Source organism: Herpailurus yagouaroundi, unplaced genomic scaffold, assembly GCF_014898765.1.
Source record: "Herpailurus yagouaroundi ecotype Mexico unplaced genomic scaffold, PumYag 199, whole genome shotgun sequence".
In the NCBI taxonomy this organism is placed as follows: Eukaryota; Metazoa; Chordata; class Mammalia; order Carnivora; family Felidae; genus Herpailurus; species Herpailurus yagouaroundi.
This window is the reverse complement of record NW_024412430.1, coordinates 15,994,982-16,006,655: the sequence shown is the minus strand read 5'-3', so window position 1 is coordinate 16,006,655 and position 11,674 is coordinate 15,994,982. Positions and strand designations below refer to the sequence as shown.

The 11,674-nt window shown below is 43.0% G+C and overlaps 1 long non-coding RNA gene across 1 annotated transcript; it reads right to left on the bottom strand.

The window, feature by feature from the left end:
* Nucleotides 1-3,226: 3,226 nt before the first annotated feature.
* LOC121013696 (uncharacterized) lies at nucleotides 3,227-9,055 on the bottom strand. The gene is made up of 2 exons (XR_005782867.1): nucleotides 8,657-9,055; nucleotides 3,227-4,185 (listed from the first exon to the last, which is right to left on the bottom strand). It is a non-coding gene; the product is annotated as an uncharacterized LOC121013696 (long non-coding RNA).
* Nucleotides 9,056-11,674: the final 2,619 nt, after the last annotated feature.

The window sequence follows — 11,674 nt, the reverse complement described above, 5'->3', positions numbered from 1 at the left end:
CTCTCTCAGTAACAAGCAGTTCTCAGGCACCAGCTGGGTACCCAGCTGGGTATGTAGCTCAGTCCTTATACTACCTACCTGGAGAGGGAGTACGATCCCACAGGCTAAGTGCTCAGTCCTGCAAGACTGTCTCCCCTACATTTCAGATGCCAGTCACAAGCCCAGGTTGTGACCTGCGCTTCTGACCAGCTGACTGTAGACCGGGGGTTCCAGTGACCTACTCCTTGGGTTCAGTTAGTTTGCTAGAGAGGCTCACAGAGCTCAGAGAAACATTTTACTTACTAGATTCTAGGTTCATCTTAAAAAGTTGTAACTCGGTAACAGTCAGATGGAGGAGGCCAAGAGGACATGGTATGGGGAAGGGGTGAGGAGCTTCTTGAGCCCTCTCCAAGCAAGCCAGGCTCCCCAGGTCCCAGATTCAGCAGCAGCCCAGAAGCTCTCTGAACCCCATCCTTTTGGGTTTTCATGGAGAGTTCATTACACAGGCATGAATGATGAAGTCATCGGCCTTTGCCAGTCGATTCAGCCTTCAGCCCCTCTTGCCTCTGCAGAGGCTCAGGAGGGGACTAAAAGGTCCAGCCTTCTAGTCACAGGCTTGATTGTCCTGGCAGCCGGCCCCTTCCTTAGGTGCGGTCCAAAAGTCACTTCATTAACACAGCAAAAGACACCTTTAGGCCTCTCATCATTTAGGAAAAAATTTTAAGGGCTTTAGGGGCTCTGTGCCGGGAACAGGGAGGAAGACCAAATATCCATTTTGTTAAAAGGTAGACTGAAGCATATTAAACATCTTGAGTTTATTTTTAAAGATTTTTTTTTAAATTTTTTTTCAATGTTTATTTATTTTTGGGACAGAGAGAGACAGAGCATGAACGGGGGAAGGTCAGAGAGAGAGGGAGACACAGAATCGGAAACAGGCTCCAGGCTCTGAGCCATCAGCCCAGAGCCTGACGCGGGGCTCGAACTCACAGACCGCGAGATCGTGACCTGGCTGAAGTCGGACACTTAACCGACTGCGCCACCCAGGCGCCCCAAAACATCTTAGTTTATTTGAACACGGATTGACTTGGATCAGGCAGTGCCGAACCAAGAGCGATTAGGAGTGTTTCACCAACAGGAGTTTGGGGAACATGAGAAAGAAAATTAAGGTAACAGAAAAATGTGAGAAAGTTAATTGATTGGCTGTAGCTTAGAGTTTAGTTAGCTGTTCCTGATTGGTTGCTTTTAGCATTTTGATTTTGTAACTTTGAGGCATTTAGAGGCTTAGGTTTTGGTTTGCTTTTTATGTAGGCTGCCATGGCCTGAGAGCATTATTGGTCTACTGTCCTTGTTTAATTAAACACTTTCCCTCTTTTGGCCATCCTCTCATCCATGAGAGATTGACCAAAAAGTTGGTATGGGCGCCACTCTCCAGTCACCGTGAGAGTTAAGTGGCTCTTGTGTCCTTGTGACACTCCTAAGTTGTGAGGGCAGATCTGTGGAAGAATTGTTTTTCATCTTGTTCATCTGGTTGCTTCCTTTTTTCTATTTCTCCACGCTCAGAGAGACCATGTGATATACTGCGGATGGCTGTGAACATGCATTTAGGACCTTGGAGAGAACCTGGTGCTCCAGGGAGACTCCAGTGATGACTGTTGGGAGGCTGGTACCAAGAGACTGAAGTTTCCTCCTTAGCTAGGGCCTCCATGAACCACCCAGCTGATATCAAATAAATCACAGAATGTACATGGGGTGGGGGTCATCAACCTGTTTTAACCAAGTGACTTGTTAATTTCTTGTATGTGTTGCAGTACCGGAGGTAATGGTCCAGGTACAATGATCCAGCTTCCTCTTTGTTCATCCAGTAAGTAACATAAAGCAATTCTGTTACCCAAAACCACCTTGGGGCACCTGGGTGACCAACTCGGTTGCTCAGTTGGTTAAGCTTCCCACTGTTGATTTCGGCTCAGGTCATGATCTCCTGGTTCTTGGGATCGAGCCCCGCATCAGGCTCCCCACAGATAGAGCGGAGCCTGCTTGGGACTCTTTCTCCCTCTCCTCCTCTGCCCCTCCCCCACTTGTGTGCGTGCTCTCTCTCTCTCTCCCTCTCTCTGTCAAAATAAATAAACAAACATTAAAAAAACCCCACCTTAGCAAGAGTGTTTGGGGACTTTGGTTGTACAGCTGTGGACTCAGCAGTAGATTCAGTGACAGCTACCAGAGTAAAGGAGTGTTGCCTTCCTGTGCGTTAACACAGAGAGGAAGCAAGGAGCAAAAAGGTGAAAGGAGTAAACGTTTCATGTTGGGGTTGAAAATATTGATTCATGACCTTGGGAGAGCTGTCTGTCTCAAGATGTTCTCTAATTCTGGGAAGGAACCTCCCTAGTTAATTTTAATTTAAGATCTCCAGCTGGTATGCAGATCCAAGTGTCTAAATGAGTCCCTTTCATTTGGGGGATGGGACCCAAGGTTCAAATCCCTAAAGTACGGCTGCTGTTGGGTTGTGGAGAGAGCCTGAGGTATGGTCCCTTATAAGGCGCTTCAAGGGCAGCCTCTGTGATCCAAATCAGAAGGGTGGGAGAAAACAGGGGATATTTTAAATATGTATATATAGGGGCACCTGGGTGGCTCAGTCGGTTGAGTGTCCGACTTCGGCCCAGGTCATGACCTCACGTCCGTGAGTTCGAGCCCCGCGTCGGGCTCTGTGCTGACAGCTCAGAGCCTGGAGCCTGTTTCAGATTCTGTGTCTCCCTCTCTCTCTCTCTCTGACCCTCCCACATTCATGCTGTCTCTCTCTGTCTCAAAAATAAATTAACATTAAAAAACAAAAAATATATATACATATATACATATATACGTATACATATATATACATATACATATATATATAAAATAAAACCTCAAAGACAATGAACAGGAGTCGAATCTGATATCTATAGGTTGTGTTATAATCCTCTACTGAAACACAGTGTTTGTTCTACATCACCCTCATTTCTTTAAAAAATATTTTTTTTAACATTTATTTTTGAGAGAGAGAGAGAGAGACAGAGTGTGAGTGGGGGAGGGACAGTGAGAGACGGAGACACAGAATCTGAAACAGGCTCCAGGTTCTGAGCTATCAGCACAGAGCCCGACACGGGACTCGAACTCACAAACAGTGAGATCATGAGCTGAGCCAAAGTCGGGCACTTAACTGACTGAGCCACCCAGGCGCCCCTATTTCTAATAAAGATAATTACAGTAAGACTAATTTGTTTGCATAATAAATCTAATCTTATTAAAGTTGGCCTGATTATTTACATAAGTGCAGCAAGAATACGATTGACCATATTAGACCTTTTAAAAATCTGCTTTTCTGGAACTTTTCAGAGGGCGTCTTAGATAGGACTTTTATAGCCTCTCCAGGCTAAGAAGCCATGCCAAGAACTCACCATCAGACTTCACTTGCAATACCTATCTGTTTGGGTGAATTCTTCTCTTCATGAGGTCCCCAGGATATCTTGAAGTTCCTGGGCCTGCCAGGAAGTGACCTGCCTTACTCACCTGCTAAGGTTGCTGAGAACTCTGTAAGCAAGGTGCCAGGCTCTTTGTTCCCAGGGACTTTTTTGGCTCCATAAGTCAACTTTAGTTCCTTCAAACTATTTTCTCACATCTGATTTTATGCATATTCTCAAATACGACATTTCATCAAAGTCTTGGTCATATAACCAATGTTTCCAATTGTGTCCTGTTGCAAGGAGAACAGATTCCTATTGAACTTAAGCAAATAACTGTATCTCCATGAAAATAAGAATGGAGTTTCCAAATTCTGGAGGAATCAGATAAGGAGAAAAGATAAATGTTTCATCTTTGTTTACAAAGGTGCGTTTTACCAAACTAATGATAGTTTAAGAGAAAAGACAGAGTTTCCTAACTCTAGAAAAACAACACCACAGTGTTTCAAACAAAAGTCATAAAAATTATAAAATCATCTCTATCAGTTCATTCAGTCCAATGTAACTAATTCTTGTTGATCTTGATCTTTTGTTAGTTTTATGAAACTGTCAGTCTTTCCCTTAGAGCTCTGCCAATTCTTACTCAGTGGTGTGGTCTGGAAGTTATCAGAAACTTGTACTTGTTAGAGTCCTTCCCATGAGTCGTCTGGAAGATGAACAAGCACTTTTGTAGGAACATTTATTTGCAAAAGCATCAGAGTAGAAAAGTAAGTTTCTGTAAGGGAAAAAAGATTTAAAAATGGCCATGGTTAAAGAGTTGTTCAAAGTTCATTACAATGCTGTCAACAAGAAAATTTGGTTATTTCTGTGGCATACAGGGTTTGAGATAATAACTAGAATTGTAAGTGATAGTATTATACCAGGACATATATCAGATTTCTAGGAATTTTATATAATTGCTGGAACACTTATATATATATATATATATATATATATATATATATATACACACACACACACACATATATATATATACACACACATATATATATATTTTAATGTTTATTTTTATTTTTGAGACAGAGAGAGACAGAGCATGAACGGGGGAGGGTCAGAGAGAGAGGGAGACACAGAATCGGAAGCAGGCTCCAGGCTCTGAGCTGTCAGCACAGAGCCCGACGCGGGGCTCGAACCCACGGACCATGAGATCATGACCTGAGCCGAAGTCAGATGCTTAACCAACTGAGCCACCCAGGCGCCCCTGGAACACTTATATTAATAACCTATATGCATACAAATATAACATAATTATTACTTCTTACTTGACAGTGCTTCTCATGTAATTTAACAGCAAATAAGGCTAATTAGTTACCTAATTAATATCTGTCTTTTTATGAGGAGAGACAACAAATCTTTTGAAATGTTCCAGGGACCTTCTAGAAAATCCCAAACTTACTTCCAGGTCAAAAAGTCTTTACTTAGAATTTGATTTTGGGAAGTTTGGATGCTTGACTAAGTAGGATCACAGACCATTGTGAAAGAATATACTCAATTATCTATTTCACCAAAGTGACAGAACATTTCAAAGGCAAATACAGAAGGTTACATAGTTGTGAGGAAAGCTTTAGCTCTTCGAATACTGAGAAGACTCAGTTTTCTTAAGGCATCAAAGACCTGATAAAGGCAACACGAAGCACAGGAAATTAATTTAGGGAAACACGAAAGCTTTGCTTTCCAGGTGTGTTACTTACAAGGTAAAGGAAGTCCTTTCACAATCTCTCATTGTCAAGAACAGACTAAGAGTTTAGGACAACTTTGTCCTTTAGGTAGATGAAAGAAACTTTTTAGTTTTACGTAAGTACCCTATTGTATTAAAGCTTACGTTAAAAACCCTTGGAATAACAATTGAGTACACAAGGTAAAAATTCCCTCTGTCTCTCTGTTCCCAGCTTTCCATAATCCATTCAGTTTGTCCTTTGTTCTCCTCTTTCCCATTCTGAAGGAACCAGCTTTTAAATTTTTTTTTTTTAACATTTATTTATTTTTGAGACAGAGAGAGACAGAGCATGAATGGGGGAGGGTCAGAGAGAGAGGGAGACACAGAATCTGAAACAGGCTCCAGGCTCTGAGCTGTCAGCACAGAGCCTGATGCGGGGCTTGAACTCACAGACCGTGAGATCATGACCTGAGCTGAAGTTGGACACTTAACCGACTGAGCCTCCCAGGTGCCCCTGAAGGAACCAGCTTTTAGTTTCGGGAAAAATTCCTTTCATTTCCCTTAACAAAAAAGCATCTTCATGCCTCCTGACCTTTTCTTGGCCAAAACACATTTTACTTTCCTTGCATACAGAGTTTTTTCCCTTATTATTTCTAGTAGTTAACAGTTCCATATTAATTAGAGTTTTTAACCCTTAGGAACCTTAATTTCTAGTGAAAAGTAAGAAATCAGCATTCTTTGTATTGGCAGATTCATGAATATATTTCTTGATTTCTAGAAGCATATGCTTCCTCAGTAGTACATCATTTCAGTGATGCAGAGGACGTGTTTATTAACACACCCAAATGTTTTTAGTTTCTCTGTAATAAGAAGCCAAAAGTAGATAAAACCTGTGTTCAGTAATGTTTCATTATTTTATCTTATCTGGAAATGATCTGAGATACTCAGTGAATATCCATCATTTAACTTATCTCAGTATACTTTTGTTTCAAGTTACCAGAAACATTTTGGAAACTATTTAAAAAATATACTTTTTTAATGTTTACTTATTTTTGAGAGAGAGAGAGAGAGAGAGAGAGAGAGAGAGAGAGAGAGAGAGAGACAGACAGACAGACAGAATCTGAAACAGGTTCCAGGCCCCGAGCTATCAGCGCAGAGCCTGATACGGGGCTCGAACTCACAAACCATGAGATCATGACCTGAGCTGAAGTTGGACACTTAACTGACGGAGCCACCCAGGTGCCCTGGAAACTATTTTTAAGTACACATACAGTAAAGCATCAGTATTCTTGAAAATTTCATTTGTAGATTATCTCAGATCGTGTGACCTTGAAAAACATTTGGGTTAGTGTTTATATTTCTGAGAACATACTTAATTTGTAGAGTGCTTTTCTGTCCTTGAGGTTGTTTGTCTTTAAGCCAATTAAATAGAGCCCTTTACAAGTTGATGTTGGCAATGCCAATGTGGTAGAAAAATATCACACATCAGTAAAATACATACATAGATACACGTAAACATAAAGACATATAAACAGAGACCTATAGCTTTTGTTTTAAAGTTTTAGCCATGAAACAGGCATTATTAATGTAAAAGTCACTAGTTTATAAGAGAACAATTGGATCTAAAATTGTGTTTCTTGGGGAGCCTGGGTGGCTTAGTCGGTCAAGCGGTGGACGTCAGCTCAGGTCATGATCTGATGGCTTGTGAGTCGCGTTGAGCTCTGTGCTGACAGCTTGGAGTCGGGAGCCTGTGTCAGATTCTGTGTCTCCCTCTCTCTTCGCCTCCCGTGCTCGTGCCCAGTCTCTTTCTCCTTCAAAAATAAACATTAAAAAAATAAATAAATAAAATTGTGTTTTTTGAACACAAGATAAACAGTAAGTTTATCTTGTGTTCAGATGGCTTTAACGTTTTTACCAGTATCTGTAGAGAAGATCTTTAAGATTTTTAATTCACCTATTTTCCAAATAGCACCCCTTTCCTCTTTTCCTTTTTCTTTCCCTTCTGATAAGAATCCCCTCACTGGAGTTTGTATTTCAGAGATGGCCCTCAGTTCCTAGGGAAGGTTGGTACAATATTGACTTCTCAAAGCACAGGGAAAGAATACAAGTTCCGCTAAGGACTTTTGATCCTAAATCAAGAAATTGACAATACTTGCAAGCCTTTGGAGGTGAATAGGGAAGGTTTTGGGATTGGTAAAAAAGATGGGGGTGGGGGGCTTTGAATTCTTTCTAGAGCAGTATTTCTGTTCTTGTAAAGACTTGATATGTAAGACGAGTACAGTTTTTAATTCCTCCCAGACTTGGGTTGTAACCTCGATGATCTCAAGGCTGACCCCCCATCCAACTATATTACCTTCAGTTTGCTTCTCTGAATCAGGAAGAAGATGTTCAACTGAGATGGCCATCACAGGCTTCTAGATTCTAGATTTAGAGCTGTTAGTCTTTGGAATGGTTTTCTTTCCCTTGGGTACATAGTTTCATTTAACTTAGGGGAGAAGGCCTTTAAAAAAACCTTTCTCTTAGGCTCTGAGTACCGGCTTCCAATTTGGCCAGCTTCTGCCCATAGAGTTATTTTAAATTCTCTTGAATCTCTTGTCAGGTTTCCTGAACAACCCCAAGGATGCAAGAGGTACCCCTAAAGAGGTATAGAAGAAACAGTCCTCCCAGGATCCAGAGTCACTCCCAAAGATAGCCAAAGGAAGAAAAGATTTAGACAGTTCCCCTGAGAGCTGGCAGCAAAGAGGAAACCCTACCCGTGGATGGAGTGCAACCCATAATTTTGTTCATCCATATTTTGGGGCCTCCCAGCCTTCTCTAGGAAGTGATGAGGACCATCCCTGAAATATAAAATCCAGTAAGGGATTCTTACCAGAAGGAAAGAAAAAGAAAAAAAAATGGAGGGTTATTTGGAAAATAGGTGAAAATCTTAAAGACCTCTCCAAATACTGGTCAAAACATTTAAAGCCATCTGAACAGATAACTTGCTGCTGTCTTTAAGAAACAATTTTTTATTATATTTTATCTTAATTTTTTAAGTGTTTATTTTTGAAAGGGAGAGAGACAGAGCGTGAGCAGGGGAGGGGCAGAGAGGGGGAGACATAGAATCCAAAGCAGGCTCCAGGCTCCCAGCTGTCAGCACAGAGCCCGATGTGGGGCTTGAACTCACGAGCCGTGAGATCATGACCTGAGCTGAGGTCAGCTGCTTAACCAACTGAAGCCAAGTTCTCAGAACACAAACAGGACAAACGAGAGGTAGTCGCTGTCCCTAGGAGAGTAGGGGTCCGCACTGATGCATTCCCAAAGGTAAATCCACGAGTCACAATTCAAAGATCTTATTCTTACAAATGTTATTTTTGTTTTGTTTTGTGTGTGTGTGTGTGTGTGTGTGTGTGTGTGTGTGTGTGTGTGTGTGTTTTGCCTGTCAATGTGAATTTGGGAAGGGAGTGACAGTGTGAAATCTTACCTTCCCCTCACAACCAGGCACCACAGGTGGAGATCTGGAAGAGTTGACTTTGGTAGGAATTCTCACCCTTTCCTGGCTTGTGCCAGTTTTCCCAGGATCCCATCTGCAGGCTCCGAAGCATGTGAGGTGTCCCAGTGGGTCTCATCCTGGTCACAGAAACTGTAGAGGGGGATAAATAAACTTCTGTCTACTTTTTATGGTGAGTCCTTGGCTGAGACCCCGTTTTCTCTAGGGCATCTCCTGAATGGATAAGCTTCTCTAGGTTAAAGGTTCTCCACTGTGGTCACTGTAATTCAAAATTCTCTTTGGTTAAGTTAACCTTTTGGTTCAGCCTTAAAACAAAATTTTATTCACCAGAGTCTTCACCCTGGTCTCAGTCTGGTTGCCAGGTTGGACCAGTATGACCCTGGATCCAGTCCGACTCCAGGTGGTTTCCAGACCTAGGTCAGGAAAAGAAATGCTCAAATAAAGTCTGAAAGCTCATAATACAAAAACTGTGCAGCTCGGATCTGAGAGGGACTTACCCATCACCTCCGGAGGCAGCGACAAAGCAGGGAGCCCAAGGGGGCTCAGCAGGTACCTTCCCGTGGCTGCTCGTCACTCCTGGAGGCCGTGAGGGTTCTCCATTGGTTCCCTCTAATGACATCAGAACCATAAAAAGATAAACTGAGGCATATTAACAATTTTACGAGTGTATTTGGGCAAAAGTTGATTCAAACTGGGCAGCACCAAGCTGGAAGTGGTTAGGAGTGCTGTACCAACAGGAGCTTGGGGAGAGGCTTTAGTAGAGAAAAGATAGAAGAAAGGTAAGGAGATTGTTGACTGGCTATAGCTCAAAGCCTAGTTGGCTGTGCGTGTTGGTTGTCCTTAGTGGTTTTAATTTTGTGACCTTGAAACCTTTATAGGTTTGGATTTTAGTTTTCTTACGTAGCCAGCCATGGCATCAGAGTCACATCCGTCTGATGACCTCTTGTTTTAATTGATACAACAAGTTTTTATAAACTGTAATGCCATAACACCTGATCATCTCCAGTTCTGAATCCCACCTGGATCTGCCTAGCGTCTCGTCTCCTCCAGCACTTCTCTAGGGCCCTCAGCCGTTGAAGTGGCCTCCTACCTGCCCTCCCCACATCTCTCTTGTCCCTTCTTTCCAGAATGCAGATCTGGTCACAGTGTCCCAACCTCCTCCTAACGCCGCCTCCGCATCCCAGTATGACTTTACCGATTCCTCTTTGCTCCAAGGACAAGACCATGGGTTTGAACATGACCCCTGGCCCTGATGTCTGTCCCCTGCCCACCTCCCCAGAAGTGCACTGCCCCCTTTGTTCTCTCCCCTGTGCTCTGCTCGGGTCTTGGAAACCTGCTGTGCTGTCTGCCTCCACCTTCACCCACTGCACCGTCAATCTCAACCACTCCCCACTCAGCTCATGCGTCACTTCCTCGTCTGACCTCCTTGACCTCCTTGACCTCTGCTGACCTCCTTGACCATTGTAGCCTCCATTTATATAAGTGATTGTTTGTGTCCTGTGTGTCTCCCCCACGTGACTCTGAGCTGCACATCTTGTTTAGTGCTGGACCCCCAGAATGAGCACAGAGAACTCATTACCGGTTTGTTGTCATTGAAGGATTTGCTTTGCCTTTTGGTGGGGAGGAGGGAAAACTTTGTCACCGTTAAGAGTTGGGGTAAGCCCACATACACAGATCTTCCACACCAATGCCGGCCCCTCCGTCTTCCCAATTGAGCCCCACACCTCCTGCTTTTTCAGGTGCTTCCAGCCTGAGTATGTTTCCAGATCTCTCTTGTTCTTTGTCCTGAGGTTGTAGACTCAATTTTTTAAAAAATTGTGGTAAAATGTATATGATGTAAAAATGACCATTTTAACCATTTATAAGTATGCATTTAAGCGGCAGTAGGTATAATCACCCTGTAACGCAACCATTACCACCATCCATCTCTAGAACTTTCTCGTCTTCCCAAATTAAAGCTCTGTACTCGTTAAACAAGAACTCCCCTCTTCCTGTTCTCTCCTGGTAACCGTTATTCATTCTCCTTTCTGTCTCTGTGACTTTGACTCTTCTAAGTGCCTCATATAAGGGAAGTCATGCGGTGTTTGTCTTTTTGTGATCGGTTTATTTCACTCAGCATCATGTCTTTAAGATCCATGTCTGTTGTAGCACGTGTCAGAATTTCCTTCTTTTTAAAGGCTGAGTAATATTGCATTGTTGGGCTATGAACACCGGTATACAAAAGTCTGTTCAAGAGACTCCATTTTTTTAAAATGTTTTTCTGAAATAGAACAGGAGTGGGGGTGGGGCAGAGAGGAGGAGACGGGGGAGAGAGAGAGAGAGAGAGAGAGAGAGAGAGAGAGAGAGAAGAGAATCTTAAGCAGGTTCGAGGTCCAACACCGAGCCCAGTGTTGGATTCGATCCCACGACTGTGAGATCATGACCTGAGCTAAAATCAAGAGTTGAGTGCTTGACTGACTGAGCCACCCAGACGCCCCCGCAACACGCTCCATTTCTACTGACATGCTGTAATTGTAAGATCAAAGGGTGATCTCTCCCTCATCATGTACAACGGAGTCTTGAGCTGTGCGTTTACTTCCTCTCAGCAAGTATCTGCTAAACCTTTTCCCGAGCTGGCTCCAGGTTAGATATCCCTTGTCCACGAAATGTTAAACAGGCCTAGGGGACTGTGCCCCGAGGGACTTCCACTTGGATGAGGAAACAGGTTCTGGGGATTTTTGAATGCTACGTTGTGTATTCAGACTTAATTAGAATTCAGAGAGATGGGGGCGGGGGGAGAGATCAGTGTGGACCTGGGGGTTAGAGAAGGTGTATTAGTTTCTTGTTGCTGCTGTAACAAATTACCAAAAAGTTACGGACTTAAAGCAACACACATTTATTCTCTTATAGTTCTGAAAGCCACAGATCTAAAACCTGCTTCATGGGGCTAAAGCCAAGGTGTCAATAGGGCTGGTTCCTAATGGAGGTTCTGAGGGGACAGTTGTTGCCTTGCCTTTTTCAGCTTCTGGTGGCTGTCTGTGCTCCCTGGCTTGTGACCCTTTGCTTCACCTTCAAAGT